Here is a 13,469-nt window from a genome sequence, read left to right as displayed (position 1 = left end):
GAGTTAGAGGAAACCAACAGACACAATGGATTTTCAGGATGAAAGGAAGAACGTCTTTGTAAGGATTCTTCTAGAATGTGATACATTTGTTGAAAGCTGATTTCTCCTTTTGTTTTTGTTTTGAAATTTTGTGCTACTTTGAAAGCGATAATTGGTCTCTAAATTGATTGATATTATTATTAATGGAGCAAAACTGAAAGACTGAAAGAGATTTTTGTACAGGTAGGTATTTTGTGGGAAACTACACTGATTTGAAAAACAGAAAATTATTTGACTAACATTACCACTTTCAGCTTTTAGTTCTTTTAAGCTAAATGTTCTAACTTTCACTGATACTTTGAAAATATGCAGCAAATGGGGGCCTAAACTCAGATCTTTGTAATATACACTGGAAATACTAAGGTCCTTTTATCTGTATTTATTCTTACTTTTATTAGTCTGCCTATTTGATCTATTGAAATTTTTTCACTTGTTTTAAACTTTATTGCTGTTGTGAAGGCTGTAAACAGTGACTAATGTCCTTGAAAATAAAGGATGCCTTTAAGAAGCAGCATGAGCCATATTAATATATGGAAATATGTAAGATAACTGAACCAAGAGCTTGAACAAAATTCTCTGTTAAGGTGAATAACCTCTAGCAATTCCAGATGGAATTGGTGGATTTTGTTAGTATATTTGCACTGTGTCAAGGCAGGAGAAAATTGTAGCATTAGTACTATTGAGTGCCAGCTCAGTAAAATGTAGGTACTTCATCATTTATCTCTTTTTTTTTTTTTTTTTTTTTTTTTTTTTTTTTTTTTTGATTGTGAGAAGATTTAGAAGGTTAAATTTTTTGGGGTTTTATGAATGCTGCCTGGGTTTGTAATGAATACAGTGTTCAGAGTCAACAGTGTACAATAGAGCTTTTCAGCACTCAGGCTTTTCATAGCCATCCTCTTTCCTCTTTTCTTTCCTCTTTTCATTCCTCTATCTTTACCTTTTTATAGGTGTTTAGTTTTTCACTACACATTTTGCTCAATACGTGTCATGTGGTGAGGAGATTTCAGAGATAAAGAATCATATTTGGAAAGTCTTTCAAAATTCATGGTAAAAGTGACCTTTGAAATATTATTATGAATCTTGTCTCCTAACAAGGGAGCTGAAGTGGTCTATTTCTCCCTTCCACCTGGCTCACATTTGGTCAGAAGAAAGTAGGAAGGCTTTGCTCCTGATTTTCTAGTAGCGGTTCACAGCTGCCTTGAATGGCTGTCTTGGTAAGTGGGATATTCTTGCTTCCCATTAGGTCTCTCTCTTTATTCCTTGGTTAGGCATAATATTTGACATTTACTTATTTTACAGACCACATTCTGTGCCATATGTATGGTAAGAAGGCGGTGTAGAAGGGTGGATTTCTGACTAGCCAGTGAGAAATCCATTGCTAAGGTCAATCCCCCTTCTTGCTGTGCAAGATATTCCAGTAATTACTATAATATGCTGTTTCATTTGTGATAGGAAAATAATAAAAAAAAACACATGTATTTTAGAGGCACAGATATAAGCAAGAAAATTCTGTGGTTTCTCAACACCTTAAACCATAATTGCAAAAATCTAAAATCAAGGCTGCGCAGTTCAGCTTGCAGCAGCAGGTCAAATGCAAAAGACTTAATCTGAAAAAGCTTATACTATTTGAGTACTTCTGCATGTTTTTCTGGCCATGTTTGCCTGTTCTTGTAGGCGTTAACAAGGCAAAACTTTGTTGTGCTTGGGGAGAGTGAGATGTTGTAGGCATTAACAAGGATTCAGGATGTGACGTGATAGTACCTCCCCTGTTCAGTATGTGATGTATCTTGGGTGTGCATTTCAAATGTACACTCTAGGGGGTGTAGACAAAGTGATTAAAGTATATAAGGTGTTAATTACTCCCAATAAACGCCATTTTGCCATCCATCTTGCAGAGTCATGGTGGCTTTTTGGCCCTAGCGGGGGGCAACGCTAGAATCTAGATCAGGGGGTGGTTGAACCATGGAAGCACACGGCAACAGCCTGTTTAAACATCTAAATGGGATGGGATTGCTATAGCAAATAGTACTGACGTTTAACGTATATAATGAACTTCAAAATGAGCTTGATGAAGTATGCTTTTAGTACAAATTGGTGTTAAGCTGCAGTGCCAAAATGTGATATAATAGGTGGTATTCTTAACAATGAAGTGCAAATGAAATTCTGCCTGCTTTTAATTAAATAAGCACACACTCCACTGAGTTTTGGGAATTTAATTCTCTTAATCTGAAGTCTTGGGCCCTGAACAGCTATTGTAGTTTTAAAGATAGTGCTGATGTGTTTCAAGGCTGTTTATACTTAACAAAACACTCATGATGTTGTCTTCTGTAAAGCTAGATTTTTATTATTATTATTTTTTCCTGTATTACTTCTGTTGTGTGGAAAAAAGAGTGAAGATAACTTTTGTGTTTGTAATGCATGGCAGTCAGAGTTTTAACCACAAGCCTTAACAGAAGGGCTAAAGCCTGTGCATTCTGGTGTTTCTTGGTTGTAGTTGTACCACGTGAAAAGCACAGTGAAATATGTTGCTGTACGCAAAGAGGCATACCTGCCACTTGAGAGCTGTCACAAACCTTGCAAAGTGGGAAGTGACTGGCCAAAAATTCTTGATTAAAAAAAAAGAGCTGCTAAAAAAGCTGGGTAAAGATTTTCCTGTGGTCAGATCTTATGCCTTAAAGCAAAGATTCCTTAGACAAAGAGACTCATACTAGGCATAATAAATTTACAGCACCATTTATGGTGGCAGCTCTGAAGGTAGTGCCTCTTGTTAGATTGGTCCATGACGTCAGAGGCAGATGGTGGTGGTGTACAGCAGTAGAGGTTGAATCTTCCCAACAGTAGCCCATTACATTTTGTTGCAGTGTGACAGATGGCAGCAGAGGAGCAGTCTGACAGAATTACATCTGACATGGAGGTATGTGTGGAGCAAAGGTGTAGCACTGGATTCCTCCAGGCAGAAAAAATAGCACCCATTGACCTTCTTTGAAGTTTGCTGAAAATTTATGAAGACCAAACTGAGCACAGTGAGGCTGTGGCTGATACATGGGAATATACTGATGATACTTGGTCATCACTAGCAAAACTGCATAGCTAATGGAGATAACTCCATTGAAAAATGAAGCAAATTCTTAGCGACATTATGCTGTTAAGCAGTGTTATTGTGTTCTTTATATCTGTTGTCATTTCCAGTGAAATAAATAGGAGGCATTACTTTTAGAGTGACCTATGTGCTAGGTTATGAAGAGTGTTATGAAGAGATCTGCACTGCTGATTGGAAAAAAAAAAAAGAGTAAAAAATCAACATTTAAGTGATACTGTACTTGTGTACTATATAGGAAAAATTTTGTGCCTTTGGGAGAAATAAGTACATGTTTCTTGCTTTCCACTGTCTAATTTTATTGTCATAGAATCACAGAGTAGTTTGGGCTGGAAGGGACCTACAAGATCATCTCGTTCCAACTCCCTTGCTATATGCTTCAAGTTACTACAAACTGAGATGAAGATGGTTATTAAGATTATTTTACAAATGTATGTTATTGGAAGTAAGGTCTGGTTAATCAGCTAATATGTAAAAACCATTGTTGTTTCTTGAATTTAGTATATTCAGATTCAAATGATTTGATTGTATTTTTACATACCAAAGCCTGTATTCAAACCACATCATAGCCTTATATGAGAAGTGGCAATCTTCTTGAAAATGCTTTTATGTAGCTTATATAATTTGGAGTTAGTTCAGATGTACTTTTACTGCCTAAAGTGTTTTTTTGACCTTCATTATAAGTAATTTAAAAACAGTGGCATATAACATTTTCGGTGTCACTCAAATGACTTTCATTTTTAAGTCCAATTGAGGTTTACTTGCAATGAATTGGAGCTCACAAACCACTTAAGCCATTACTGAAATAGAAGCACTTTGCCTTTAGGGTGTACTTGTATTTCTGCATTAGTAGAATTGTGTTTTGTACCTGTTCAGTGAAAATTCCCATATCAGACTCAAACAAAAAAAAAAAAGATTTTTTTTTTTTTAATTTTTTTTTCCCCACTATGTTTCTACATTGGAAAAATTTGCTGCTGGTGTGGTTGTATAGATTCATTGCCATACACCTGAGCAGTGTAATAGCAGTGTCCACAGGATTAGGTAAATACAGTATTAAATATATGAATAAACTATATTCAACATAACTTTTCAAGAAATCAGAGTTATAGTGTGCAATTAATGGCTTAATGGACCTTTACCTCTTCTAGCAGCTCATTTTAAATGAGACAAATTGCTTGGCAATGTTTAATAAAAATTTTGATTACATACAGTGTGTAAAATGAAGACTTTAAAATTAAGTGTATTCAGAATTAATTTCTCTCAAGCACACATGGGTTGCTAGAAAAAGAGAGCATGTGTGAACTTGATAACTTATAATATAGTTATTGAAGTGCAAAGCATATTGTAAGTCATTTAAAATTTATGAATGGCAGATTGGTGGAGAGGTTCAATCACAGCAAATTATAAATTTTGCTAAACTTGTTTTTATAACCACAGTGAAAGACATCTCCCCCTAACAAGAAATTCAAACTGGGAATGCATAGAAAGTAAAGAAAGCCCAGCAAAATACTGTATGTTCTATGCTAGCTTTGGCAAAGGGGTAGTTTTCTGCAGGCAACATAGCTTTGAGGTGGTCAGAACCACTACAGCCAGTCACTGCAGCTTATAATGGTGTCTGTGCTGTGTAGCATGTGTGGTCTCACCAGGGATGGTGTCCTGCCTCAATGCAAGTACATGAGATGTCTGGTACAGGCCTCACTAGGTGCTCTGAGTTTAGATGTATGCTCAGGTCAGGCTGGCACTTGGTTGTAGAACTGAGGCAGGAGAGACCAGGATTGTGGACATCATTTGATGGAGAGCAGCTCTGAGGAAGTTGTAACAGTGTCAGAGTGAGTTACAGTAGATCATTTTTGACTGTATATATGTTTCATGCATTTGTCTAACATAAGTATGATACTCAGATAAAGCTATTGGCAAAATACAAAGAAGAAAATGAGAGTCTTAAATTCTTTCTGGCAAACTGTGGGAAGATTTTTACTGTGTTAAGCAACGTTTTAGGGTCTGTTAGACCTATTAGAAAATGAATAGACATCCTTTGGTGTCTTGGTAGTCACACTGCCACTGAATTTTCTGAACATACAGTGTTTACACTGTAGGTGTTGTATGCTAATGGCATTTATTTGCTTATTTATGCAAGTAATTTTAAATGGGACTTCTTACCATGTACTAGGTGCTTTGTAGAAAAATTAAAAATATAAATCACATGAGCTACCTACAGTGGGCAGAGTAAATAAGGGCTTCTGAAAAAAAAAGTGACCACTAAAACACAGAGCAGAAATATCTTCAATGAAACTAAAGGGGTGCATTCAGACATGGAGAAGTTATTTGCATCAGTCAGATGCAAAAGGTCCATATACTGTGTTCTATGTTCCTGCAGCAGTTTGTTTCAGGCTGAACAGATAAATGAGCTGGAACTAGGGTTCTGGTAAATGCAGTCACATATTTTTTCCTTTTTTTCTTCCCATTTATTTGGCTATTCTGCCTAAATATATGCTAACAAGTTTAACTACCGATTTAATAAAAACACATAAGGTCTCTTCCAACCTAAGCCATTCTGTGATTACTATGTCTTCCTTCTGCTGCTGTGAGCAGGTGCAAAGGTCTACAAGAAAGACAGTGAAGCACATAGCAGCACTTAGAACCATATTTCTGTGGTCTGTTATGTGCGTATAGTCCCTGTTGTGAGGGCAACAGACTGGTAGAGCGAAGGGAGAGAAAGCCCATGAAGTTTGAATCTGTGGTTGATACACTACTGAGGGTGAGAAGCAGACTTTAGATACGCAGTTTATCTGAACTGTGGAGCAGGCTGAGATATCCTAGAATAATTTTGAAACTTGAGAGACCTCTTATACTGTTAGGCAGATGCCATAATTTTATTCTAATAGCTTCTATTTTTCTGCACCCCCTTAACTCACCCTTTAAACCTCCAAGTTTTCTAGTAAATTCTGGTTGAGAAATTTCTCAGCCATTTTCACAGCTTTTTCTGGCTGCTTAACTCTAGACTTTGGAACTTTTAGATGTTCTTTTCTCTCCTCTAGCTTCCTTGCATAGCTCATATTAGTGCAGGGAGGAGTTATACTCTCAGGAGAAGGCAATGTGGATGCTCAGCATTATTTCCTGTGATCTTATTGTTATTATTATTATTTTCTGTTTTATGTTCAAAGTGTTATTTAAACATTTCATAGTCTGGAGCTGTTTTACTTGAATATTCTAATGCCTAAGCTCCTCTTCAGTGATTTAGCTGTCAGCTGCATCACTTGGAGACATATTTGAGAACTGTATGAGCTTGCTTGTGTCCTGATGTTGCTTATGTAAAATAAACCTTGAAATCAGCCTTGTTGCTTCTGAAAGAGCTGCTAGAAAAGCAATAGCCCTTAGCTTCTAGCCAGCCACCTGTCCTGAAAATATTTGAACAGGATGCAGCATTCATCAGAATTGTGTAATTGCAACAAGCTTTTAAAAATGCTCTGCACTAAATAAACTAGTAACCAAATATAACAAAACAAACACCAACTATGCAGCAGTATTTAAGATTCCTACATCTCTGCAGGCCTCAGGTCCTGTAGCTGGGCCTGTGTGTTCTGTCTTTGCAAAGAAGCTTGGCCTCTCTCTTGTTCAACCAGAGGAAAACTCCTTGTACCTACCATTAAATTAAAACTGTGAGGTTGTTAAACCCATAGCTAGCAGTTATGCCTCCCAAGAGGAAACTTGACATGGTTAATAATTAACTCCTGTGATACTGGTGGCAGTTTTGCAATATTTATTTATTTATTTGTTTGTTTTCTTTCTAAAGCTTTTGGATTGGCTGTACTAATGAAGAATATAGTGGGCTCAAATGGGCGTTTTGCTTCCCTGCTATAACACTGGAATGGATTGACTTGCTTCAGAACAGTAGAATGTCAATGCTTTCCCCTACCAGCAGTACTTATTTGGTTCTCTTCCAGCTGCAACCAATCAAGCCAAGGTCTGTTTTTCACTGTGCCAGTTCAGCATCTCTGAGAGCTAGTTCTATCAGTCTCACTGATTTGAAACTTGACAGATCCTCGGGAGGAGTTTAAGGTGGCGATTTTAACAGAGATAGTGTAATAATGTAAAGTAACGCCCCTCACTCCTAAAGAGAATCTAAAGTTTTTTGGGTTTTGGCTTTATAATACCAAGTTTTTTATTCACAATTCACTTCTATGAGCAGAAGTGATACCAATGATAGAGTCAAGATTAGATAATTAGAGGGAGGAAATGAGTGAAGTAGAAAAATATAATGTAGCTCCTATGTGTCTATGTCTAGTGGAGGTCCCAGATCCTTTCTGCCTGATTTGGGTCCATGGTTTGAAATGTTATTTTTGCCCAATAATGCCACTAGCCATTCATCAAGAGAATCGATTCCTGAAGTACTGCTTTGATCCAGCTAATGTTAGGTAGCTAAATGGAGAGTGACAGCAAAGTGGAGGGATGAAGGTCTATTTGTCTCTCTCACGTTTATTGCGTTATACTGGCATTGCATGAGCTTCTCGGTCTGAATAAGGGAGTTAAAAGTCAGACTCTTGCATAATAAACAATGTAGTTTTATTTTCTGATGAAGTTTTAGCTGTCCTGGGTTTTCTTTTTGCCTATCCTGAAGAGTTTGTTTTTATCCCATATCAAACATGAAAAACAGAATCACAAGAACTTGTAGGTTCAAGAAAGCCTGTTCTCCCCAAACCCTTTGCTGCATTCCTGTTCCTGGAACAATTACCCATGGAGTTTTCTGACTTCTGTGACTGTAAAGACCTAGCTTGCTGCCTGGAGGACTTGACATTGTGTATCTGTTGCAGTATCAGGATCAGTTGCTTGGTAGCCCAGGAAAATGTGGGTTGTTATTTGGGTAAAGTATGAAGCCTCTGAAGGTACTTAATATATAAAGGAGTTTTTAATAGTTGATAAGTACACTGATATGGTGTCTGGGTTTTTATTTAGTAGGAATCAATATAAACTTGTTTTCCTTTATGTCACTGGTTCTACATGTAAGCATTTTAAATGGATTGGACAATACAAACGTCTCACAGCTTTGAGCATAAATATTGGACTGTAGCAATTGATTTGCTTACATGGTTTCATAATAGCTATGAGCATTTCCATTTAATTCACGAAGGATCCATGTTCTCAATGGGAAAAAATCACTTCGGTTCTTATAATTTGTTGTATAAGCAGAAAGCTAGAGAGTCTGTACCGCTGTAAGTGGCCTATAATTTCTCTTGAAAACTTGTTGAATCATCAGTATTTATTTATATGTTCAATGTAGTTAAGACGGGCTGTAAGGGTGGAATAAAACTGTTTTATTTAACTTCTGCACTGAGATCTGTGTAGATGTGATGCAGTACACTGTCTTCCGTAGTATGGGGGCATGTGTTGTCAGTGCTAAATATACACTTCCTTTTCATCTAACTTCCTGATTTTTTTGTGATCCAAGAACAGTTTTTGCAGTGGATCTCCAGCATAACAGATATAAATTATGATAATTAATATTCCTATTTAAGTGAAAATGGCTTGTTATTACCATAATGAAGAAAGAAAGAAACATCCCATGTCAAATTAATACACACTATATGCATTATGTGAAAATACTTCCTTGCTCCTGTATGATGTTTCAGCTGATTTGAAAAATGAGGAAGGTGGAGAATAAATATTTAGCCTTGTGGAACAGTGAAAGAGTATCTGCTTAACTATACCTGGAAGCTTGCTGCTCTCTGAAGCAGTAATTGAATCTCAAGACAGTGTTTTGTCTTATACAGTGTGTATATGCGCAGAAGTATTTATCTTAAACCAACAACACAGTTGGTACATAACAATACCTGAACAACTTCTCCCTTCCCACTTTTGTTGAATTTCTTATGAAACAAAGGCAGAGACAGGATTTTCCTCACCACCTTTTCCTTTTGGCTCTTAGACATTTAGCATCCTTTCCGTCCCAGTCCTATAGCCTGTCAATACTTTCTTACCGATTGTACCTGCTCACCATAATTATGTAGCAGTAGCAGTGGAAGGCTTGTGCACTGTGGGGAGGCTGAGGACACATGGGTTCATTCAACTTGGAGAAGAGGAGGCTGAGAAGATTGCTTACTGCAACTTTGTGAGGATGGAAAGTAGAGAGGAAAATACTCATCTTTTCTCCCTAGTATCTAGTGACATGAATTGTGCAAATGCTGAAAGCTGTGTCAAGGAGGTTTAGGTAAGATATGAGGAAAAATATCTTTATCAAGCAGATTGTTAAACAATGGAACAAGATTTCTACAGGGGCCTGTTCAAGTTTGAGAGGCATTTGGATAAAGCTCACAGTGATAGTTTTCAACTTTGAGTCAGCCCTGAAGTAGTCTAATAGTTGTACTTGAGCTTTGTAGGTCCCTTTCAATTGGAACTATTCTATTCTTCTGCTTTTAATCAATAATACTGGTAGGTTGTTTTATTACCAAATAGTTTTACTGAATAAATGAAATGCTTTGAAGTATCCATATTATTTAAATATGTAAAAAATTACAATGAAGATTTGTATGTTCATTTCTAGACAAGCAAAGCTTGGATTTTTAGTTCTTCTAGGGTTTGGAATAACTACATATCCTGTGCCAGATTTCATTTCTCCCTCTAGATCTTGAAAGATTTTATAACTGTGAAAAGAAACACTGTTTGGATCAATGGAAATGACTTGACTTTGTCCACTTTGATCACCTTAAAAGTGAACTGGAAGGCTATAATTTTTCATTTATGAAAATCAAAACATTCTCCACTGTCTTTGCAGACAAAGTTGGATGCTACACATTGCTGTGACTAGTCAGAAATAAACTTTTTGTGAACTTCCCTATTCTGCTACTAGCAGGAAACCCATCCATTACTTATTAATGGTTTTATGCCTGCCTTTCTGAGTTCCCAGTGTGTAAGTATTGCTTATCTATCGCCTACCTGAAATGTGAAATACAAATATATATATATATATATATATTATTTTTTCCCCATCAGAACATTCAAAAATCAAATTCAGTTACTACAATTATAAGCTGATGTGTCTGTGGAAATGTAATTCTTTTTTTGTCAATTGTTGATTCTGGCAAATTAATGGTTTTTTGTGAGACAATCTGACATACTTCTCCATAAACTGCTGAAAAACTGCTAATTAAGCTGGTCACATCACTTTTTTTGTGATTTGTGTCCTTGTTAGTCAATTCTATTAGCTAATTTTCACTATCTCAAGTTGAGATTGGTATCTAAATAGATAGAATAAATCACATTTTAGGGATGACTTGTGTGGGTTTAGATACTAATGTTAGATGAAGTGGATCCTGTATCCAAACTGAGAACAATGATTCAGTGGGTGCATTTCTGATACTGTAATTTTACTTATAGTAGACAGTATACATTTAATTAAATGCCTGGACCAGAATCTGGTATAATTCAGAAGAAGGGTAGTAGGGAGAAAGATATAATCACAAAATCACAGAATTGATTCAGTTAGAAGTGGCTTCAAAGGCCATCTAGTTCAATTCTCTTGCAGTGAACAGGGACACCTACAGCAGATCAGGGTACTCCAGGTCCCCTCTAGCCTGAACTTGGGTGTCTCCAGGGATAGGCATCCATCACCTCTCTGGTCAACCTGTGCCAGTGCTTCACTACCCTTACTGGAAAAAACAAACAAACAAAAACAAACAAACAAACAAAAAAAAAAACAGCCCACAACCCTCTTACTTATATCCAGTCTAAAATATCCAATCTAAATCTCTTTTGGCTTGAAACCATTTTTATTTTGCCTGGACAATGATTAAAAAAATAAATAAATAAAAAAAGTATATTTTTTCCAGACAGAAATAATTAAACAAGATCAATATTGTTAGCTGTTACTGCTGCTATTATTCTAAAAGTGGAAGAAGTAATCATGTTGCATTAGTGCAGGAACCTGAGTGGAGCAATGATTGATGTAAAACAGTCTGCATCTGAGAAAAGCAAGAAAATGTCATGGAGTCTTCAGTGTGCATCCATTTTGTGTTCATCAGACAGCACAGTTACCACTGGTCAGGGATCAATGAATGCTGGTTCCTCTTGTATGTACCCTTGTAATATTCCAGATCTGCAGTGAGGTGTCGATTTATACTAATATGCTGAATTATAAGATACTGGCTGTCTCTTTAAGCTTCTTGGAATCTGTTTCTCCCCACGTAAGAGGTAATACCTCATTGAGTCATGTAGCTTTAGCAAGAGGGTTCTTTTTATCATTTTAAGATATTTCCATGGGAAATAATATATTGAAACAAGTTATTAAACAAACAAAACAAACAAACAAACAAAAAACAGATCTGAATTATGGAAATATGTGCAGCCAAACATTATTATGTTCAGTGTTTTAGAGTTCATATTTCATCTCTGGGCAGTTAAAGACCAAAACTACAGGATGACTTTTCAAATTTATTTTAGGGAACTTATCTCAGGCTTATACCAGTAGCACACAGTCCTCTTGATGGTTTGCTGTGAAAAAGATGATGCTAAAATTCTGTAAGGTCTATGAAAGACTGCACTTAACAAGACCTAGAGTCTTGTCAGTACTCAGAAATACAAAGTCATTTGAAAGCCTGCTAAATTATTGCTAAGCATCATGCATATAGCTGAAGTTTAAGCTCTGCTTATGTAGATGCTTTTATTGTTCTTCTCAGATCTGGGGTAAGGGAGGGTTCGCAATCAATAGTGTTTTTTTCATAATAGGCCTTCTGAAATACTTGCCTGTAGAGAGTAAAACACAGTGGTAATGAAATGAGGCATTTCTTTTCCAAATCTGCGAAATTTTGCACTCTTATAGATGGAGTCTTATTCCCATTCTCCTATTCACTGACTTTAAGGAGTTTGGTAATTTACAGCTATGCTGACTGAGAGGATAAGTCTTGTTACTTGTGCTTGTTGAAATGTATTACATCTTTTTGTTGTTTATACTGCTAAGAGAAAGAAAGACAGCCTAGGAATGATCTTTTTTTTGCTTTCTATTCTTCTTTTCCCTTTGTGCAGGAGGAAGAAGAGTGTTGGGAGCTATCAATGTAAAACTAGGGTTATGCCTTGCAATAGATGTTAGTAATTGACAACCATACTGGAAGTAATAATGATCTCTTTGTTAAATGTTTTACATTGTCCCTGTGACGTGGACATTTAGGTCTTGGCATTGAGGTGAAGTCAGTGTTTTGTTGCCTTGTTCTCTTGTACCTTAATTTCAAGCAGTCAATCCACTCCCTGGATTTTGCTTTTTTTAATCACATGGTCTTTCCCCCTCAAGGAAAGTAAGGCAGCTTACATTGATAATTCTAAATAATTTAAGTCTGATTGCACACATTGTGAAAAATGATAGGTTTTAAATTACGCACATTTGGAACTAATTTCCACAACACACAGATGGCTTAGATAGACAAAAAGAAAAAGTGAACAAATGTGTTTGCTACTGTTCTGATATCTTTGTTGCTTGATGCAGGACTCAAATTGTGTCACTTACAATGCCCAGGCTTTGTACACCTCAAAAATCATTCTCCTGTGATGCTCAAGTAATGTTATACGGGTTAACTTGACATCTCTGCTGAGTGATACATGACAGATAAAATCACTGAAGCATTAAAGGATAGCAGTATCGTTAATGCAAATCAAAATGATTTCACAGAAAACAGATCTCGTTTGCTTGAGATCATTTTCCAGGTTTGATTGGTAGAAACATCTCCTGACATAGTAGACAGGTAGACATTTGACTTAGCACTGAACAGCACTTTCATGCCTTTATTTTTTTCTAAATGCTCCATAACTAGAAACGAATAACAGATTTTTCTTCTACAGAATAAAGACCTATAATTCGGAGTGAGTGACTCCAAAAGATTTGAGATGCATGAAAATAACTGACATATGCTGCACTTTTGATGCTAGCATATATAAAAGGGGATTTTAATCAAAAGGAGAGATGGCCAAGCCAGCTGAGGAAAACTGGCACGTGTCTATGCCAGAAAGAAAGAAAAAAGTTAAAAAGTACAGCCTACATTTTTGTTTGTTTTCAATGTAGGTATTTAAATACCTGGCCAAGGAAGTTGCCTTCTCAAGTTATGGGACAGCCTGAAATGTAAAGGGACTGTGCCTGGACTTGAATATATTAAAACTTCTATAAACAGTATTGAATGGACTCCCACAGAGTAAGCACATTCATAAAAGGCATTTTCTAAGATGTAGAGGCACCTTAGAGACCCTGACACATTATAAACTGTTTGCTTCTACTAATAATTCCCACTGAAATCAATAAAAATGCATGTAGAGCAAGATAATGCTAAGGTTAGAGTGCCCTAACCCGAACCAGTGC

The 13,469-nt window shown here is 36.4% G+C and overlaps 1 protein-coding gene across 1 annotated transcript in view; it reads left to right on the top strand.

Annotated features, from left to right (window-relative positions):
- The window catches only part of MOCOS (molybdenum cofactor sulfurase), a 175,398-nt gene that overhangs the window by 11,057 nt on the left and 150,872 nt on the right, over positions 1–13,469 (top strand). The window lies entirely within an intron of this gene.

This window comes from Excalfactoria chinensis, chromosome 2 (assembly GCF_039878825.1).
Source record: "Excalfactoria chinensis isolate bCotChi1 chromosome 2, bCotChi1.hap2, whole genome shotgun sequence".
Lineage (NCBI taxonomy): Eukaryota > Metazoa > Chordata > Aves > Galliformes > Phasianidae > Excalfactoria > Excalfactoria chinensis.
Note: the sequence above shows the minus strand (reverse complement) of the source record. Positions and strands in the feature narration are given on the sequence as shown.